Below are 20,159 nucleotides of genomic sequence, written 5' to 3' on the forward strand. Positions count from 1 at the left end.
ATAATGCTCTTAAAATCCTGTCGTTCTTAATTATGCCAAGCTACAGAGCACCAAAAGAAGTGGCACAGGGGGATTTCTGCATCCAAATTGTTTTCAAAAGTCTCCTCCCAGCTAGTGGGCACACAGTTGCAATCTTAGAAATCGAGGGCTGGCCTCAGTGTCATGGCCGCCTTAAGAATCTGGTGAGTGTGCACCGGTGGTGAGGAAGGTGCCCAGCCCACATGCGGAGGCCCCACAAAGGAAAATTGCATGTCGGCTGTGGAGGCAATAGCTTCTCCCGTACCTCAGCCATGGCGGCTTCCGGGAGTAGTATGGCCCAGAAAACCTGGGAATTGGCCAACAACATGCAGGAAGCACATCGATGAAATCTACAAATATGACAGAAAACAACAGCAAGAAATCCTGGCGGCGAAACCCTGGACTAAGGATCACCATGACTTTAAATACTGCAAAATCTCGGCGTTGGCTCTACTGAAAATGGTGATGCGTGCCAGATCAGGAGGCAGCCTGGAAGTGATGGGCTTGATGCTCGGGAAAGTGGATGGAAAGACCATGATCATCATGGTCAGTTTTGCTTTGCCTGTAGAGGGCTCTGAAACCCGAGTAAATGCTCAGGCTGCTGCATATGAGTATATGGCTGCATACATAGAAAATGCCAAACAGGTTGGCCGCCTTGAAAATGCAATTGGCTGGTATCATAGACACCCTGGTTATGGCTGCTGGCTCTCTGGGATTGACGTTAGTACACAGATGCTTAACCAGCAGTTCCAGGAACCATTTGTAGCCGTAGTAATTGACCCTACTAGAACAATATCTGCAGGAAAAGTGAATCTTGGCGCCTTTAGGACATATCCAAGGGGCTACAAGCCTCCTGATGAAGGTCCTTCTGAGTACCAGACTATCCCACTTAATAAAATAGAAGACTTTGGTGGGCACTGCAAACAATATTATGCCTTAGAAGTCTCATATTTCAAATCCTCTTTGGATCGTAAACTACTTGAGCTTTTGTGGAATACCCTGAGTTCCTCTACCTTGCTTACTAATGCAGACTATACCACTGGCCAGGTATTTGATTTGTCTGAAAAATTAGAGTAGTCAGAAGCCCAGCTGGGACGAGGGAGTTTCATGTTGGGTTTAGAAACACATGACTGGAAGTCAGAAGACAAACTTGCCAAAGCTACTCAAGACAGCTGTAAAACTACCATAGAAGCCATGCACGGATTGACGTCTCAGGTTATTAAGGACAAACTGTTCAATCAAATTAATGTCGCTTAGTTACCACTGAGTACTTTTTCCTGAAAGCTGACGTGTGGAAGGAACACTTTTAAACCAGTTACCAAAACTCCAACTAGAAGACAAAGGTGCTGTGAGTGTCTTGAGTATTGGCACTGTAATAAAACTCTATCACATGAAACCAAAAGAAAAAGAAAAAGAAATCAAGGGCTGAAATAGGAAGACTGCAAGTTCTGGGCTAGCCAGGGCTGCTTTGTGAACCCCCTGCCTAAATAAATAAATAAATACACAAATAAGGACAAAAATCCAGTCCTAAAAGTCATTTTTATGACTCAAATGAACAAGAATGCTAAGGAACACTTTTCATTTCATTAAAACTTTAGTATTTGGAAAGCATATTCATTAATTCATGAAGTTTCAGTCTTTGGTTATAATAGAAACCAAGCATGCCGTTTATAAATGAGAATATTAGGCAAGAAGGAAATGACTCGCAGATGGTACACTGCTGTTCAAGAAGACAAATAATTCAGCCCAGCATAAAATGCATTAACTAACATGAAGGTGTTTTAAAAAATGGATATCCCATCTCAAGAATAAACATGACTTTTCAATGCTTTCAGTATCCCCAAATCTAAGATTTTCTATAGCTTGGACAAAACCTGCTTTAATAAATATATAATGACACACTAAGGTAAATGTAGTGGATAGCCATCCCAGCATTGGCCTGGAAGTTCCAACCCCCATTGAGGCTTCGGTCGGTAATGATCACGGCCACAAGGCGGGGCGGAGGAGGGAGCGGAAGACCGAGGATCAAGAGGAGGGCTCTCTCTTGGTTCCAGGACCCTGCACACTGGAGGTAGACCGAGCAGAGTTCTCCAGAGAACACCTCCGGACTGCGCTAGACCTTTGCCAGACCCTGCAACCTACCCCTTCATTTGTAAGTTACCCCACAAAATAAACCTCCCTTTTAATTATGTGGAGTGGCCTTAATAATTTCACCAATAGGTAAACACCCCCTTGGCCTCAGAAGATGTTGTTTGAAAGTTCCCACTTCCACAGAGCTTGTCCACAGTGCACAGTGGTGCTCCCTGGCAGAATCCATGTCTCTACTGGCAGCGGAGAAGGAGTAAGATATTGGTGCTTTCTAATGTTTACACAATTTTGTGATCAGAATATAAATTATATGTGGAAGGCCAGAGCTAATAGAATAAGCATGTAAAACTCCCTGTGTAAAACCTCAGTCGACACTAAGTATCGAAGTGATGCTGGTCGTCATAGGAGAAGATTCACCTTGGGGCACCAGGGTCTGACTGACTCCAAATCCTATGATGTCCACCAACAGCCAGGGATGGAGCACAGCTGTTTCTGTATGTTCACTTTAGACAGTCAGGTTGTGCCTGTGGTTTGAGTTACTGCCTAAGGAAGTCTCAAGGTCAAAGCTTTGACTCACGTTATCGTCTGTAGCCCCTTTTAGTGGTGTGCTGCCCTGAAATGCTTCTCCGTGTGCCAATCTAATCTGTCTTCTACTTTTCACTTTGCATGTTCTTTCAAAGCTATGGCTGTTGCCTCTTCATGGGCTTGGTGATTTATATGAGCCATGAGAACTTAAAACACCAGACACATAAGAAGGAACACAGGAAAGCATGGGGCAAATGGCTTCCTGTGTGCATTTACTTAGCACCTAACCTGTAATACCAACACATGACTGACTGTGAAAAGACCCTAACACACCTGGAATGCCTGGCATGTGTAAAACAACAATGTAACAAAGCTCATGGCTGATAACAATTCTGATGGCAATGATGTTAATAATGGTAAGTGTAAATCATCACCAAATAGTGTGATACAGAACAAAACAATAATAGAATAAAAATCATAATTTAGTGAGACCTGTAAAGTGATGAGGGCAATGCCTAATATCTGTTAGCCATTTGAATAAAAATAATATGCACAAAGGCACCTGAGCAAAGGGATGGCACATTTCAGAGTGCTCAGTCAAGATAGAGACATGATGAATGAGCCAATGCATGCACTTGGCTTCAAAAAGTAGGAAAAGGATAATAGTTACTTTATGACTAAAGAAGGAAGAGATGCAAACAGAGCATCATCGTCTCAGCTAGGTGAGGAGGAAGGCATTGCATAGCAACAGCAAGGGCCGTGTCCTGCATCCCTACTAAAACCACTTTCATTTCTAGGCTTTATATTTTTCATTCTTGCAATGCAGAGAGATTTCTAAAAGCCAGACACACTGTTCATATTTTGAAAATTAGAATAGAACTTATGAACTAATTGTCACAATCGCAAACTGATAAAAGGTATTTATCAGTCATCATTTAATGGGCCAGTCTTCTGAGCAGACCCTTTGATATGCCGACTGTACTTCCAAACAGGCCTTACAGGTGTGAATGTTTAAACAAAAGAAAAAGCAAAACAGACTCATTTTGAGGAAAAATAAAATTTAAACCATGATTAAGACTTTAAGCCATGTGTTTCAATTATAACACTGTATCATTTGTACTCACCTAGCAACTGCACTGAGACAATCAAATGTCATGTATTAACTCTTAAAGGGTCTTACTGGCTTACCCATTAAGAAGCAATACATTGCTCAGTGTCTAAGGGTGGATGGTTGATTTCACCATGTACACACTTCTCTGGTGCCTGAATTAAGATGACAGCTTTTCTGAAATGACTACAACCAAAATTTTTGCATTAACACTTCATTGCTAGAAGAATTTGGAAATCTTAAAAGCAAAGAACATTACTGTGACTACTGAAAATTTTCAGTAAGTTTTGTAACATGGTACATAACTTTTTGTATAACACTTTAAATATCATATATATATATATTAGATTTACATCAGAATTCATATTAAATGAGTTATAAAAGAACACTGATGCATGGCTTAATCATCAATATTAAAAATTCTTTTCATTTTGATGAAAGAAACGTTAGCAGGATAGTACTTAATATTAAAATGTTGTATTTTGATAACTGAATATTAGTGTGTTTTAGGTCATTTGTCTTTGTATTAAACAAATGGTTCATTTATATATTAAGTTTATATTTTGAAAATTCATTTGTATTTAAGACTCTAAACTTGAGAAAGAAATGAAGAGAACGCCGTTTAGCAGCTTGAGGAGGCGACTGTTTTGTTTGCCCATGTGTGTCCATTTACTTTTGGCCGTCTAGCGTAAGGCAGGTATTTTTAGCCTTGACTATAGGTTTCTGCTCTCCACTTGCATCATCTCCTTTATGTTAATATGTTTACTTCAGAATTCATCAATCTGGCATTTATAACTGTCAACTGGTTCCATATGCTCTGAGGAGTAGCTTAATGTCTCACTCACCAAAACACATTTTCTACTTCACAACTGCCCTAAAATTATGCTTATCCTCCTTGAGTATCAGCTCATCAGTTCTTTCCTCTGCTTCTTTGTGTTGGCTTCTGCCTCCTCCCTTCCCCATTCCCACCTCCCTTTTCTGAGGCAGAATCTCACTGTATTGGTAGCCCTCAAACTCTTAGTCTTCTTGTCTCTATATCCCCCGTGCTGGGGTCAGTGGGGCATTTCTCCACCCCTGCCTCAGTTCTTCACTTGATGCTGTTTGCTTCTTTGCCACATAGCCTTTCACTAAGGAGAAACAATGCAAACTGGGTCCAGGTCATGTACAGTAGTATAAACAGACTGTAGAGAAGACTTGGGAGAGGGATGAAGGATAGGTAATATGCATGGGAGTTATGGAAGATGCTGGTAACCTGATCTAAGTTTTGGGGAGACTATTAAATGCATGAAGATCCCTCCTTTTTGCTCCAAGTCTGGAGTCTGGAAGTAAACATAGGTCCAATTCAAAAGGGTTTTGATGAAATAGATACCTGACTTACTCTGTGGAGCTACTAAATAATCATGACATAAAGTGTTCTGAGCTCTGTTGAATTTCAGCAGAGACCAACCATGTGTTTATTTCTCATTTTGAATAGCTTCCATATTGTAGACAAAAGTAGTTTCCTTAGAGCAAGGGCTATTGGTTATAGATGCACAACCCAGTAGACTTGTTTTATTGGATCAGGGCTACCTAGTTCTGCACAGCTTTGCAGAAGAGTAATGCATTTCACTCTGCCATAAACCACTGTTTCCCAGATTGTTTTGCCTTGGAATTCTAGACACCTTTCTAGCCAACCACTAGTGACTTTTATAATAAGTTTCTTGGGCTGTTCTCTTCCTGCTTCTTTTTTTTTTCCAACTAGACCTAGACTCTTCCAGGGAAGCTATTAGTATTCTGTTCCTCTCTGGCCAGTTTCCATGAGTAGAACAGCTTCAAATAATTACTTAATGACTCGTAGATCCTAAAGGCTGAGAAATTGGGCACAGTAGAGCTGGGTTCTCTGCTTCAGTCTCTACAAGGTCAAAAATCACAGTATTAGCTAGGCTAAGCTTACCCGAGCCTAGGGCTCTCATCCCCTCATCCATATCTCTTTGATATTTTCAGAATTCAATTCTGCATTAGTTACTTTCCCAGATGCTGTGATAAAATACCTCAATAAAAGCTACTTAAGGAAGAGAACATGTATTTTGGCCCATAGTTCAAAGTGTCAGTCTGTCTGTGGAGAAGGCCCAACTGTAGGAGTTTGAGGCTGGTGACGTTTCATCAACAGCCAATAAGCAGAGAGAAGTGAATACTTGTGATTAGCTAGCTTTGCTTATTTTATGCAGTGTAGCCCAAGAATGATGCCACCCATTGTGGACAGGTCATCCCACTCGATTAATTTGATCAACATAATTTCGCACAGGCATGCCAGGGGTCTGTCTTCCAGATGAGTCCAGATCTCATCAAGTTGACAGTTAAGATTAACTACTACAATGTCTTTGTTGACATTGTTCTTAAGGTGCTGTTTTCTTGCTGTCTGCGAGACACGGTTGTGTTCAGCTCCCAAAGATCATTCTGGAATTCATTACACGTGTGCTTCTCCATCCTGAAGACTTCAGGAGCATTTGAGACCACCTCATCCCTCAATTTGAAGTTTTCTGTCAGCTGCCAGGTGGAAAAACTTCTGTGTTTTTTAAGGAAGTGAGGTTAGATAATATCCACCCTTTCCCCATTGTTAAAAGAGTTTATTTGTTTATATTTTATGTGTGAGTGTTTTGTCTTCATGTATGTCTGTGCACTGTGTGTGAAGTGCCTGCAGAAGCCAGAAAAGGGTTCAAATCTCTTTAAATTGAAGTTACCAATGGTTGTGTGCTGTGTTTGTGCTGGGAACCAAACCCCAAGTCTTATGCAAGAGCATCGAGTGTTCTTAACCACTGATCTGTTTCTCCACATTGATTAACTCCATGTCGGCTGTTTTCTGACTTTAAATGTATCTCCTGCAACATCTACTTTGCTATATAAAGAACAGAATCATGAACATGGTATCTCATTACCTCAGTCAGGGAATGGATGAGAAATATTGGGAGCACATTTTAGAATTCCACCTGTTATAATAGAAAGATATGTATCAATGGTTTCAAATAATAGGTATCTCATTTTGATTTCACTAACTCCTAATACTTGATAAATGCTCCTTGAATTAAATGTACTATTTTATTGTAAATATTATAAAATCATATTTGATATTATTGTATTAGTATCAATATAAAATTAGTGGAGTCACAGAAGATTCCTAACATATTTTGTATTCCTATAGATAGCTAATACCATTTTAAAGGATGTGATATAGCGGTAAGGCAGTGGCATAAAAGCCATGCTCATTTCATGTGCATCATCAGTCTTTGTTTTGTTTTTCTTTCTTTTTTAAAGTCTATTAACATTATTTTTTACCTATATGTGTGCTTATATATGCCTCTGTGCACCTGAGTACTGGTGGCTGAGGTTGAGTTACATGTAATTGTGAGCTGACCACTGACATGGCAGCTGGGAACTGAACCCGGGTTTTAAGGAAGAGCGACAAGATCTCTTATCCACCGAGCTATCACTCCAGACCCCATTATCACTCTTTAAATTGACTTTGTCAAGAATATTTTAGGGCAATTAGTCTCATATATTTAAGAGATTTGGGAATATTTTATTTATTATTGGTGTTTTTCTTAACCAAAGAATGATATTTTGATAACAGAAAGGGCAGTCTTATAAATGTTTCCCTAAATATCTGTTTGTGCTTATATTTCAATTCACTGGACTCAAACATCCCAAGTTGGATCAAAATCCTCACCATGATCTATTGGTCCACAGAGCTCTGACTTGGGCCCTGCAACTCACCTTGCCAAGGTCTGTCTGAGTCTTCTGCTCTAGATTTCCTAGGGGTCTCTACATCTGCTGACTTCTCTGAAAGGAGCACTGCCTCTTTGTTTCAGGGCTCCTCTTAAAATGTTTATCTACAAGTGAGGTTCTCCCTCCCTATCTGTAGCCCCTTTCTTTCTCCTTTGCCAAACTTTATGTCACTTCATGTACTTACCACCACATAGCATACTGATTAAGTATTTTGAATCCCTAGCAGTAGGTTTCTCCACCAATGCAATAAGTCAGATCAAGCCAAATTCAAAGTCTAGGTTTAATGAGCCAAGCACTCTCTGGTGACTCTCAAGCACCCTAGAAGTGAGGTGGGGGAGGGAGGGAGAGAAATCATATGGTAGGTCTATGGACCAGACCTTAAATACCCTGTAGGCATGGTCTTGAGCAGCTCCCGGCAAGAGCTGCCGCTTGGTGGCTTTCTGAAGGGGGCAGGGTTTGGAGAGAGAGGAGGGGGCTGAGGTAGAGCTTCCAATGGAACATCCCAACCTTCTTGGATATATGGATGCTGGTTCCAGTCTGGCTACTTCCTGTTGGCATGGAATGGATAATGTGAAGAGAGGGACTTGGGAGTCAGTGGGCTCATGCTCAGTGGGAGATGTAGGTGAAGAGGCATTCCATTAACTGTCATCTTGGAGACCCCAGGGATTTGTTTCTTGAGGAAGCAGAGAAGGCAAGTTGCTAGGAGAAAAAACAGGTTGTTATCACTGGCCCTATGAATGGGATTAGTCATGGGGAGAGTGGGAGATTGCCAGTGAGAATAGAATGGACATGTGCCCATTTTTCCAGGTAGGTGCCCACTTGAGTCTAAAGAGGGTACCAGCACTGATATTTCAGGAGCTTGGGGGGATGGAATGCCAAATTTAGCCATCACACCTGCTCTTTCCCTGGATATGGGGAGTGCCTCTATCCATCCTGTAAAGGTGTCAACAAGAATTAAGAGATAATGGAGCTTTTTATGAGTGGGCATATGGGTGAAGTCAACCTGCAAGTACTTGCCTGGTTGTTGTCCTCAAAACTCATGCAGGGGCTGGTGTATCTGGAGGGGCCCCTGAGGGTTGGCCTTGGCACATGTCTGGCAGGGAGAGTGGACCCGTAAAATATGGACTCAAAGATGGGTGGGGTCAAAGAGGGGCTCTAGAGACTGACAATAGTCTCCACCAGGACAGATTCCTTGATACAGTAGCAGAACTCTTTCCCCAGGAACATGCAGGTGCCTGTAAGACAGCTAAAACAGATTTATACCTTGGCATCATAGCAAAGGCTATGTCTCTGTGTTAAAACATTTTTCCTAGAGCCTGGTTTTAGCCTAATGAAATGTACCTTTAAGTCTATACTTAGAAGACAACCAGCAGAAATGTACTGAATGAAAGAGGTTGAGCAAGTGAAGGAGGGGGAGGGAAAGAAGCTGAGGAGCAGGGGAGGAGGAACAGAGTTGAACACTCCTGCAGGCTTCCATACTCTCTTTAATGATAACCTGTTTCAGAGGGGGAGGGTTGGCATTTCAGCAGAGTTTTGCCATATGTGGCTGGAGACAATGTAGTAATGCTGAAAAAGCCTCTATGCAGTGCTAAAAGCTGGGACCAGTAAAATTCAAAGAAATGTAAGAACTTCTGAAAACTGTTTGTAGTCAGTGCTCAATCAGTTTATCAAAACTGCATTTATTAATGCTAAAACTCTGAAGCCTGTTTATCCTTTACTATAAAGCCTGTGAACAAGACAAACCTGTCTGTATTTTTAACAAGAAACTTAACCAATGCACTAATGAGCTACCAAGGTGGTTGTAGCCTTGGGGTTCAGGGAAGGAGCTGTTGAACTAGTAAATCTATCAGTACCCTAGTCACCAAACACCATCAGATCTGGGGAGGATGAATTTCACCTGAGTAAGAAGAAATGAGACAGCTTGTCAGCTAGCTAGGCAGCTACCCCAGGTTTCTCCATGGTCATTGGGGACAGGGGTCCCAGGGCAATATCAGTTCTCAGCTGCCAGGCCCAGATGATCTAACAGAGTTTCCTGTGGAGAAGGAATTTGAGGAGACTAGCCTGTGGTGATATTGTATTTGTGCTGAAATGTGGTGATATTTTATTTGTGCCTTATTATGTGCTTTATTTATACTCTTACGTTACAATATCTGGCTGCCAGCAAGATATGTCCCTGTATATGAATGCATGGAGGTGCAGCCTTGATACCTCCATAAACCCGCATTGTTTTAAATCCTAGCTTTCAGAAATCTTGTTTTTAGGATAAGACAGAAATTATCATACAGAAATCTATCCTAATCTAAAATATTTTGGAGACTTATTGTCTCTTGGTGGACCCACTCCATGTGGTCACCTTTATTTAAGATAGTGGTATGACCTCCCTCTTCTCCATCCTTAGTAAAAATATAACAAAATCTATTGGGGTCCAGCCCCCAATATCCTTCTCCCAGAGTCCCCAGAAGAATCTACAACCAGCTTGGAAATCTATTTATCTGAGGGTATATCAATAAATCTGTGCACACCATACGCTTTCAGTCCATCACTTCATTGTTCTAAGTAAGCTTCCTGATCTCTGCTGTGCTCTCTTTGTCCTTCTGCTTCTCTAAGTCCACAGCTTCTTTCCAGCTCTCATTTTTAGCTCCTCTCTTGCCTGACTATCCATACATTTCTAACAGGAGACTTCTTGCAATCCTGAGAAAGGTTTCACAACCCTCAAAGTCATAGCACATTCCCAGAAAGAGAAGACAAGGAGCCATTACCATGGTAACACAAGTTTCCAAGGTCTCAGGACCAGAGGGAGGGGCACTGTGCCCAGTGCGACAAACTCTGAGACACAGCTTTTTACCAGCAGACTTGGCAAGCAAAGAATTGGCAGGCTTTTCTTATGGTGTTTTGTGTTAGTAACCTTGGTAGACACCTGCAGCTCTGACCTTGTGCATAACTGTAAAGTTTTAAACTTGTGATCTATTTACAAAGGCCTTTAGTCTAGTTTGAACTTGCTCTGAGGTAAACATGAGCTAACCGTGTGCAGTTTGTGTTAGACTGGGGAGAGATTATTATTTTCTGTGCTAGTCTGAGCAAAAGGAAAAAACCAGGCTTTAAGTGTCTACAGTCTATGGGACAATGGATCTGGCTATGAAGCATCTCCTAGTATATTTTCCGTTTATCAAAATTATACAGCTAAATGAAAAGTCATCTTCCTGACCACCCATAGTTATATGCACATAAGAATGAGATGTAATCATGAGATTACATATACATATTACATGAAGATGTGTGGTAATGGGGAGCTATCAGTGTGTACTTTCATAAGAAGTTTACAAGAAACAGCCAATACATTCAAAAGACAATAACTCCAACACACCTTGTGTGATGGCTTAGTCCTCTAGCAGAACCCTTGGTTCTGATAGGTTGATCTTTTGAACACTAGCTGTCCCCTGCTGTATATTCCCATGGCCTTTTGATACCAGCAGCTCTCAATAAAAATGGTGGTTGCCCACATGTTGTTTCTCAGAGCAATTTCAATTTGGAGATACAAGTTTTAAGCTAACTTTTTGTTACAGATTTTAAACCATATCCAATTCTTTAGCTGTTTTCCCCCCAATTAGGCAGAATAGCATAAAATAACTTTCTCTGTCATTACATCTAATCTGGGGCCAGAAAAGGTCCAGAGGCAAATTCTGAGTTCAGGCAGCTAGTTGTTATCAAGATACAAGGAACACACAAATTCAGGCATCCAAGACTAGTCAGAAACAAGCATGCAGTGGCCACACTCCCATCCATATCCACAAAATAGATGGGACTTTTTTTTTTTTTAAATAGGAAGACAGACAAGACTTTCTGCAGGAAACAATGTCAGATGAGCAATTTAAAAATCCTGAAATAAGCGGTTGCAGTGCAGAGCAGCATGTAAGAAAGCAGAGGAATAAAAGATACTTTGCAGGAGTGAGGAGTTGAGAGTGAAAACAGCTTGCGGACTGCAGATAGAAACTGAGAGACAGCGTAGAGGGTCTGCAGTCTGAGTGCACCATGGTAGAAAGCCAGGAAGGGGCAGAAGATAGGGGCCCGGTGTCCATGTGGGTCTTAAGGCCACAAAAGCCAGAGCCAGGTGGAGAACACAGCTGGCTGGAGCTTAAGCTGAGGGTCTCCTAGGCAGTTGGGGGAAGGGGAGCCAATAGCTATGTGCTGCCCATCGAAGCAGCTGGGGTGTCTCTGGCTGGCTTTCATTTGTAAACTGTAACAAATGGAAGAAGGAGACATTTATGAAGTTTGGGGAGGGAGAACAGGCAGGAATTAGGAGAGTGGATCTGTTACAGGTAGAGCAGGCTGGTAAAATTCCAGCAAGGTATGGTGGGAGAACAGGCAGGAGCAGAGAGTGGAGGGGGCAGACAAAAAAGGAAAGAGGCGGAGTGCAAAGCTCAAAAAGCCAGGGTGAGGACAGGCTCGATTTGGATAAATTTTGCAGCTACTGGGGATTGGAATTCGCTGCCCATTTCCAAGCTTGTGTGTGGAGACTGAAGACTAGGGCAGGGCATCCCCCTGGATAGTCTGGGGTCAGGTGGTGGGGGCTGGAGTATCTTTGCATAGAATGTCTCCTAACCAAAGGTCCCAAAAAGAAAAGGCAAATTGCTCCAGAAACAGTTTGCCCTGTTGTGGCCGCATCCTGGCAGGGTAATCAATCTGGAAGCCTTTGACCTGGGGTCCAAGACCCCTCGGAATAGATCCTGGATCCCTTATAGGCTTTCCCCCCCCCCCTTGGGGATGGGTGCCTTACCTGAGGCAAAAGTTGATCCAATCCAGTTTTCTGTGTGTGTGTGTGTGTGTGTGTGTGTGTGTGTGTGTGTGTGTGTGTGTGTAAGAGGAGAATGGCTTCCCACATTGCTGGGGGACGAGAGGGAAATATGCTTATGTGGCGGGGGTGGGGTTTGGGGGGCTAATTCTACCCAGGCTCAGCACCAGATGATAAGTATTTTGAATCCCTGATAGTAGGTTTCTCCCCCAACCCAATAAGCCAGTTCAAGCCAAATTAAAAGTCTAAGTTTAATGAGCCAAGCCCTCTAGGGTGACTCTCCAGCACCCTAGAAGTGAGGGAGGGGGAGGGTGGGAGAAGAAATTGCAAGGCGGGAGCTTAAATACCCTGTAGGCACTGTCAGCTCCTCCCTTGGCGGGCTTTCTGAAAGGGGCCGGGTTTGGAGAGGGAGGAGGCAGGCTGAAGCAGAGCTCCCGAAGAACACATATTACATACTAATATGTTTGTTACTGTCCCTCCACTAGAAGAAACCTCTGTGGCAACAAAGATTTGGCTTCATATGCTGCTGAATTCCCAGTATCTGACTTTATTGACATCCAGGAAATATTGCTAGATGCATAGGTGTATTTTGAAAAGTTGGAATTCTACCAGCTGGAGACTTCATTTACCAAGAAAACAAGCACGGATCTTATAATAGATAGGTTCGAGCTTTGTCTTCCTTGACAAAACAATAAACTATCACTAGCAGAAGACCAGAGAGTAGGATAGTTGGGAGATGTCGCACTTGGGTTTGCTCTGCAGCTTTTTATTAAGTTTATGGATGCAGGTTCACTCCACACCCTGAAGCAGGTTGCAGGCAATACTGTTTTGGAGTTAAGAGGAAGACTCGCAACACCTACTGCTATACTATCTGCCATGAAGACATACCCTTTAGCAAGATAATTGCAAGTTTTGAAGTCACTTGTCACAGTAAACACTTAGTAACTATTTTAGCTTGAGAAGTGAAGTTGTTGTTTTCATTGTCCTTGAGTATTTTAGTTACATTGTAGGTGTTACATTTGATTTCCTTCTTTCTTGATTATAAAATGTATATAACCTTTGACTTTATCAAATAATCATTGAGAAGCCTGTAATTACTCACTGGGGACCTAGAGGTGTTACTAATCATTTTCTTTAATTTTTAATTTTAAGAAAAGCAAATATCTCCTCAGTTTTCATATTTCATGCTTCTACTTGGTACATAATTTACATATTCAGGTACAAGTGCTATTTTACTATATGTATGCAATAGCTAATGATTGTCTCTGTAGTCCAGATGTGAAATTGCCCCCATAGGCTCATGGGTTTGAGTATCTGGCATCAGATGGGGGTGCTGTTTTGCCAGGATGTAGAACCCTCCTCCCTCTCGTCTACTGGATACCCAGAGCTCGGTCCAGTGCTTGGCGGTGGATCTCTGCTTCTGCCTCCATCAGTTACTGGATGAAGGCTCTATGATGACAATTAGGATAGTCACCAATCTGATTACAGGAGAGGGCCAGTCAGGCACCCTCTCCACTATTGCTAGAGGTCTTAGCTGGGTTCATCCTAGTGGTTTCCTGGGAGTTTTCCTGGCACCAGGTTTCTCCCTAACCCCATGATGGCCTCCTCTATCAAGATATCTCTTTTATTACTTTCCTTCATCATCCTGTACCCAACTAGGCCATCTTGATCCCTCATGTTCCCATCCCTCATCCCCTCCCCTCTACTCCCCCCACCCCACTTCCAGTTTACCTGAGTGAGGACATCTTATCTATTTCCTCTTCCCAGAGCAATCCATGCCTCCATCTTTGGGTTCTCCTTGTTACCTCGCTTCTCTGGGGCTGAGGATTGTAGGGTATTACAAATAATGAATAGCAAACTTTTTTAAATAAAAAAAGTTATAAAGGCTACATCTGAGGGGAGTGAGGCTGGGGGCACAGTGCCCAGTGAGCTGCTGAGGAATTCACCAAGGGAGTGATCACGGTCTGTGTCATTAGCCAGGCTTTTAGTAAATAAAGAATTGGCATAGTATTTTAGGTCGCTTTGTGTTAATAAGCTTGGTTAGACCTCTGCAGCTCTGTCCTTGTGCATACATGTAAGGTTTTAACTTATGATCCATTTACAGAGACACTCAGTCTAGTTTGAAATTGCTCTAAGGTTTTAAATGAGCTAATTGTGTGTATTTTGTCTTGAAGCTGAGAAGATACTCTTCTCAGTCAGAGCTAATGACAAAAAACAGGGCCTAAGTGCCTTACAGTCCTCATGAAATAATAGATCTAATTATGAAGCATATCCTAATATATTTCTCTCCATCAAAATTATATAGCTTAATGAGAAGTCATCTTCCTGACTATCCACAGATATATGTGACCATAAGATTGAGATGTAATCATGAGATTACATACACATCATATGAGATTACACATGACAGTGCAGGTATTGGGGAGATACCATAGCTGTTTCTGCACATGTGAAACCACAGACAGAAGCAACAGTTTCCAGAGTCTGTGGTCCCATAAGCCTTGCTTGAATGGGGTTCAATTAATTATTTATCTACTGGGTGGACATCTTAATTATCAATTGCCATCTGCTGTGTTTGCATCATGGCCTGCAACAGCTAATGACGGCAAGGGTTGATTTGGGCTACAGTTCTAGAGGAACATGATCTGCTGCGGCAAGGAATCTGCTTAGCAGGCTTGAGCAGTTTGCAGAAGGCTTACATTTTGAACTACAAGCAGGAAACAGAGAAAGCAGGAAATACTGTGCATCAACAAACTCTCAAGGCCTTCCTTGAATGTCACACCTCTTCCTACAAGGCCACACTTCCTAACCCTTTTGAAAGAAGGCTGCCAACTAGGGACCTACTATTAAAATGCCCAAGGCTATGAGGGACATTTCATTTAGACCACCACAGGGTCTTATGAGCCTTTTCCCATCTGTGAAGAAATATTGATGGGCTGTAACTTGTGCAGGTCTTGTGCAGGTAACCACAGCTGCAATGAGTTCATAATGTACCACTCTACCATGTACAGAAGATACTGCTTCAAAGCAGCTCTCCTCCAACATCTGGCTCCTAGTCTTTTTTGCCACGTCTTGTATGGTATTCCCTGAGCCTTGGCCTGGGGTATGCATGGGTTCTTTTAAAAAGAAATTCTTTGTCAAGTTTGGCTATAGCAATTCGTGCTGTGGATATTGCTCTGTGTAAATAAAGTTCTGATTGGCCAGTGGCCAGGCAGGAAGTATAGGCGGGACAAGAGAGAAGAGAATGCTGGGAAGTAGAAGGCTGGAGAGACACCGCCAGCCGCCGCCATGAGAAGCAACATGTAAAGACACTGGTAAGCCACGAGCCATGTGGCAAAGTATAGACTAACAGAAATGGGTTAATTTAAGATAGAAGAAGTAGATAACAAGAAGCCTGCCACGGCCATACAGTTCCTAAACAATGTAAGTTTCTGTGTGCTTTCTTGGTTGGGTCTGAGCAACTGTGGGACTGGCTGGTGAGAGAGATTTGTCCTGACTGGGCCAGGCAGGAAAACTCTAACTACAAATTTGTAGCCTTGTGAATTATAAATCTACCTGCTGCCTCCCCATGTGAATCAAGCATTTAACAGTGAACATGAATACATGGGAGACAGAGCTGTTACTTACCCGTAACAGCCTTGTAGTGCCAACACTATCTAGCAGAACCTTCTGTCCTTTTTCCTCTTTGGCAACTATCTCACCCTCTGGAAAGATATTCTTTAGTCATTGTCCTTTAGGACCATGTCTGAATGTTAAAGAGACCTCTTCGCAGGGGTTTACAAGCTTTCATATCTCCACTACGGTGTGAAGTCGAAATTTCACTGAACTAAGTCTGGACCATCAAAACTCAGGAAGCTTCCATGTGCTGAAAACCACAGTCTTCCTGCATTTGAACATCCTTTATTGTGGTCAGAATGCCTAATGTGAGTTTTACTTCCTTACCAGATTTCTAAGTATACATACATTCTCACTGATAATTGTACACTGCAGTACAGTCTACTTAATACATTCTGATTATAAAACCCAACTTGTCTGACCATCTGCCGGGTACAACTGTACTCTTCTCTGATTCAATGCCATTACTTATTTTAAATATCTCATATTCCTGAAGTGAAGTCTGTGTCCTTCTGTGACTTATATGTGCAGTCCTCAGGCTTCATCCCTGTTATAGCACACTGCAAGGTTTCCTTTTAAAAGTCAAACTAATGTACTATTACATGTACATGCCACATTTCCTGACCCGTTCACCTGTCAATGGACAGCTGGGTTATTTTCATGACTTGGCTACGGAATGTAATACTGTAGTGAACATGGGGTTGATATCTTGATATATCTTCAATTACCCAATTTCAGTTATTCTAAGAAGTAAGATTGCTAGGTCATATTTTTCTACCTTCCCCTCCTCTTTCTTCTCCTCCTTTCCCTCCTCCCTTCTTCCTACCCCTCTTCCTTCTCTGCCATCTCTGTCATCCCTACATTGTTTCCCACAGTTCCTCAGTGTTTCCCTCCTGCTCTCAGACTTAAGGGTCCCAGCCAACAGGTTTTGATAGCCATCCTGACAGATGGAACATCGTACCCTTCATTGTTGTTTTGATTTGTGGTTTCTTGATGGTTAGTAATGTTTGAGTTAGTATATGGCTTTGCACATTTGTGTGTTTTACTTGAAGAAATTTCTATTCAAATGTTTAGCTGATTTAAAAAATTAGAATGTTAGTTTTTGTCACTGAGTGGTAGAAATTCCTTATTTCTTAAAATATGTCCCCTTTATCTGATATATGGCTTACAAGTGTCCTCTTCAATTCTGTAGGCTTTTTATGCTTTTCACTGTGACTCTTGCTGTACAGAATGTTCAGTTTAATATAGTTCTGTTTGCATATTTTGACTTTTATTGTCTCTGCTTTTGGTGCCATATCCAGGACATCATTACCAGGACCAATATTCTTCCATAGATAGCTTAGATAGCTTAGTCTCATGTATACACATAAGTCTTGATTTAGTTTTAGTCCTTTTTAATGGGTGGCATAATGTCATTTATTATTATTATTATTATTATTATTATTATTATTATTATTATTATTTTGCATGTGAACATTGAGTTTTCAGAGCATCATTTGCTGAACTACTCTTTCTCCATCTTGTACCTGTGTGCCTTGGTTGGAAATGGACTCACCATTTACCTCTGTTTCAGCTCTACTCCGTTTGACTATGTGTCTGTCTTTACAGCAGCACTGCACTATTTTAATTACTGCATCTTGTAATCTATTGAAGTAAGAAAGTATCATGCTTCTTTGTTTTTCTTTTCCAGAATTGCTTTGGTAATTGAATCTTTGGTAACTCCATTTGAATTTCAGATTCTTTTCTATTTGTCATTGGAATTGTGATGCAAGTTGCATTGAATCTATTTATTATCTATGTGAAACTTCAAGCTGTAGTCATTTTAATGAGACCAGTTCTTTCAATCTATCCAAACAGAATAGCTTTCCATTTGCAACCTCTTCAATGTCTTTCATCTGTTTTTTGTAGTTTCGCAGAGAAGTCTTTTGTTTTCTTTTAAGTAAGCTTATTCCTAAGTATTTTAGTATTTTGATGTTATTGGAAATGGGATGAGTCCCTATTTCCTTTTCAGATAATTAATTTTAGTTATCAATATAATAATTAGTTACTAGATTACATGATCTTTTTATGTTGAGGCTGTTATTCCTAGTTAAGAGTTTGGTTTCTGTTCAGAAAAGGTATTGCAATTTGTCAAAAGCTTGTGAAAAGATCATGCTGCTATAGTTGGTGAGGACATGAGCATTCAGTCCATAATGTGCTAACACATTTGAAGTTCGCCAGTAAGAAGTCAATGAGGAATAAAAAGTAAAAAATAATATCAGATTTTCCATCTCAAAAAAAATTTTCGGCATAAGATTTCAGAGAGTGAATTGGAGTAGGGAAGACTAGAAACACAGAGACAATAGGACTAGACTAGTTTATCCTTTTCTTTTTAAAATCAAAGATGTGACTATTTGAAGAAATATATTTTTTTTAAACCATGGCTATTCATGAGATATTTGAGATATGTAATTGCCTTGAAATTACTCCAGTTATCAATCAATCAATAACAGTCATAGACTATTGACATTTTTTATTAATTTGGGCTTCAATTGATGAAGAGTTTCATTTTCTTTCCAGGGTAATAATTTTATTTTTGGTTTATGCATTCTATAGTTACAAGTTATCTGATTTTTTTTTTTTTACATTTACTGTTTGTTTGTGTGAGCATGCCACTGCACATGTGTGGAGATCAAAGGTCAAGTTAACAGGAGTTAGTTTTCTCTTTCTACTGTGTGGGTCCCAGGTATTGAACTCAGGATGTCAATCTTCATCGCAAGTAAGCTTACTTGCTGAACCATCTCATTAACACAATAGTTGCTAGCTACTTTTTAAGTTATTTTTTTTTTTATTGATTCTTTGGGATTCTGACATCATGCACCCTGATTGTGCTCACCTCCCAGTATTCCCATGTCAGCCCTCCTCTTCATGATTTTCCCATCACACAAAGTCCATTTTGTATTGTCCATATATTCACTGGAGCATGGTCAGATTCCTAGCGCCCAGCTCCTCATGGGAGGATGAGTCTTTCTCTACCTGTATCTGTGCCATAAGTCATCAGCTGAGAACCATGTGGTGGCTGGAGTGGAGCAGGGCCAGCTCTCCCATAGCCAAGGTGACCATTTGCATATAGCTACCACTGAGGGATGGTTTGAGATAGAAGAAGCCTGAGCCCAAAGCTCCCTCCTGGAGAAATATGTCCCCACTAGAATACCTGCTTAAGAAAAAAAAAAAAACATTTATTATGCTTGAGTCATTAAATATTTGGGGATCTGTTCATGTTCACAGTTCAGCTCACCTTAATCATAACTTAGAAGTTGTTTCCCTACCTAACACCTGAAACTGCTCTAAACTACACCTATTACAGTATTATAAGCATTCATTCCTCTCAGCAATGTGTTAAATAATCATATAATAGTTCATCTTTTTTTCCCCTTAGAATATCATTGATTGGTTTCATTCCTTGTGGAGAAACTAAGTTTTGTTATCTGAATAAATGTCCCAGTTAGTGACTGAAACAGTGGCACATAACTGGTTTTCCAGCATTGGGGAAGCAGAAGGGCCATGAGTTTGAGGCCAGTCTGGGCTATACAGTGAGATTCTGTCTTACAATTAAAAAACATCTCAGCTTCATAAAGCCAATATTAATGTATGATTTTGACAATGATATTTGTTGATCAGTTGCATGTCTTGGTTACTATTCTGTTGCTGTAAAAGAGACACCACAATCAAGGCAACTTACAACAGAAAGCTCTTAGTTGGAGACTTGTTTATAGTTTCATAGGGCTAGTCCATCACCATCATGCCAGAGAGCATGGTGGCAAGCAGATAAGGTGCTGGAGCAGTAGCTGAGAACTAATATCTGATCTATAAATTACAGGCAGAGGGAGACAGAGAAAAAGAGACAGAGAGAGAGAGAGAGAGAGAGAGAGAGAGACAGACAGACAGACAGACAGACAGACAGACAGACAGGCTGGGCCTGGCTTGGGCTTTTGAAACCTCAAAGCCAACTCTCAGTGATATACCTCCTCCAACAAGGCCAGACCTCCTAATCCTTTCTAAACAATTCCACTAACTGGGAACCAAACATTCAAATATATGAACTTATGGAGGCTACTCTCCTCCAAATCACTATATTGAGGAGTACCTGCTTTGAAGCAGCTTCTGGGATGCACAAGTCATCTCTACCCTGGTGGTAATTTTAATCTGGTAGAGATGAAGACACTAAATACATCTCCTACTCCAATTTACCTGAGCTTGTCTGGCACAATCTGT

The 20,159-nt window shown here is 41.2% G+C and overlaps 1 protein-coding gene and 1 pseudogene across 2 annotated transcripts in view; both read left to right on the forward strand.

Annotated features, from left to right (window-relative positions):
* Positions 1-20,159, forward strand: part of Mctp1 (multiple C2 and transmembrane domain containing 1) — a 583,339-nt gene that overhangs the window by 266,541 nt on the left and 296,639 nt on the right. The gene's annotated exons all lie outside the window — the stretch shown is intronic.
* LOC118596208 lies at positions 291-1,314 on the forward strand (annotated as a pseudogene).

This window comes from Onychomys torridus, chromosome 15 (genome assembly GCF_903995425.1).
Source record: "Onychomys torridus chromosome 15, mOncTor1.1, whole genome shotgun sequence".
NCBI lineage: Eukaryota > Metazoa > Chordata > Mammalia > Rodentia > Cricetidae > Onychomys > Onychomys torridus.